General features: G+C 32.4%; 1 protein-coding gene across 17 annotated transcripts in view; it reads left to right on the forward strand.

Moving 5' to 3' along the window:
* LOC146467016 (uncharacterized) overlaps nt 1-1,344 on the forward strand; it is a 23,542-nt gene extending 22,198 nt beyond the window's left edge. For all 17 annotated transcript variants that reach the window (XM_085126456.1, XM_085126461.1, XM_085126460.1 and 14 more), the window contains one exon: nt 1-1,344. This exon is cut by the window's left edge and continues 1,912 nt beyond it. The gene's annotated coding sequence lies outside the window, so the exon portion shown is untranslated.
* Nucleotides 1,345-2,136: the final 792 nt, after the last annotated feature.

Genomic DNA, 2,136 nt, shown 5'->3' on the forward strand with positions numbered 1-2,136 from the left:
AGTCCTTAACACGTTGCAAGGTTTCCTCAGTGTGTTTTTCTTCTCAGTTTTCGGCAGTCTATGAACGCGTCAGGACAGGTTTTTCTCGGTGCTTTAGCGATGGTTTAAAAAGGTTTATAACATAGAGGGCAAAATTACTGAACGCTGATTGGTCGAAACAGAGGGCATGTTTTTTCAGAGGGCAAAATTACTCACTCCTGATTGGTCTAGCGGGGAAAATACTAGCTCCTGATTGACTGAGCACGCAATTTCTACATTTTGTTGGTTTTCTCATTTTGTGCCGCGACAACAACGACTTCTTTCAGGTTCTTTGGAGTTTGACTTTTAAGCCGGATTGTTTGAGCCAAAAATAGTTGGAATTCAAGTGCTACAGCTACAAAGAAAATTCCTAAAGATGAACTTTCGTTTCTTACAAGAAACAGCAACAATTTACTTGTGTCGAATACAAAAAAAATTGGTCGGATTTGTTTGGTTGAAAAACTGAAAACATTCATGGCCGCTACGACTGAGTGCTTTCACCCGGCTCGCTACGGCTTCTTACAATGAAAGATAACCGAACAATAATAGAGAGATTAAGAATTGCATTTATGGCAAACGGCAGAAACGACCACATACCCATGTTAAGCCTTCATTTGCCGCTCGCTGTTTTCAGTTTCTTAGTAAAGTTGAGTAGTTTCAAGAAAAAATAAACGCGAATCTCATCTTTGTCGTTCGCCGTAAACAGGATTTTTAATCTCTCTAATAACAGTGCTCTTTAGTTGATAGGACGAAGGAGCAGGTCTAATTCAGTGGAAGAAATTACTCTACAAGTCCTTCTTTGGATCCACGGTTTTCTTTTTTTATCGATCTGTAATCGCGTGATTTTAATTTCAAGCGCTAGAAAGCTTCACAGTGCTAGTGATTCAAAATTATTGATGCCTTACATTTGATTTAATTGTTAATAGTTTGCGCATGAAATTAAACTTGTATTTTCTCTTAATTCCATGTACATGACAATCAACTTTTCTCGTTTCGTCTTTGTACGCTAGAAAACAGGTGAATTGTTTGCTTGTTTTGTTAACGAAGTTCCTCGATAGTTTTAAGAAAATTTTGCCCTCTATGTTATAAAAAATTAACCGTAATGAGTCCTCGTACAATTAAGGATTAATTTTCAAAGATTTAGTTCACGTTTGATAATTTCAGTCTAAGCTGCATGCAGCTGTTCTCTCTCTCTGCATTGTGTTTAGAAACAACACATTAGGTGACTGTCTGGAGCAAGTAGTCTGCTGAGACAGGTTTAGAAACTTTTAAAGTACCCCATATAGATACCTGGAATAAACGGTTTTTTTGCTTTTTCTCTGCATAGTCCGTTGGAGAGTAATTTATGGTTAGTATGGGTTGCCTGAAGGCAAATATATTTTGTCAGACATCTGGGTCATTTCCTCTACATTCGTTTGTTCATTTCAACTATTGCTGCTATGTATAGACCTATGGAGAGCGTAGACACTCTTTTGAAATTAAATTGATAATAATAATAATAATGATAACAATAATAATAATAATAATAATAATAATAATAATAATAATAATGCGCAATTTAACATGTTTGGATGTGATCAAATGCACAGTACAATGGTGATAAAATAACTTGAAAAAATGAGTAAAAATATAATAAGGTAATAATAATAACAATAATAATTCGAAAACCAACCTTTATCTACAATTCATCAAATATTTACAGAGTGAAAGCGATACAATTACAAAAGCATTCGTTTTATATATCCAAATCGTAAAAAGATGTTAGAATTAAAAAAAAAAAAGATAATTACATATTTCAAGGGCATGCCGACCTATATTAACCTTTTGTCATAAGTTTGTTGACTCGACTAAAAAAATTTAAATTAAAGTAATTTTTTTGTTTAAATTATTGATCTCTTTATTAAAGTATTCAAAGGAAAATTGATATTTACAAGTTAAAAATTGAAAAAAGAATAGTGAAAAACCTATATACAATTCAACCGCGATTAAAAGAAGAGCGTGTTTTGAAGCACAACAGGGCTATTTTCAAGCACAATTTTTTTAAAAAGTTATAATAATAAATTTTAAAAAAGAATAAAAGTCATTCATAATTAAATTAAATTAAATTAAATTAATATT

This window comes from Pavona decussata, unplaced genomic scaffold (genome assembly GCF_977016875.1).
Source record: "Pavona decussata unplaced genomic scaffold, jaPavDecu1.1 SCAFFOLD_140, whole genome shotgun sequence".
Lineage (NCBI taxonomy): Eukaryota > Metazoa > Cnidaria > Anthozoa > Scleractinia > Agariciidae > Pavona > Pavona decussata.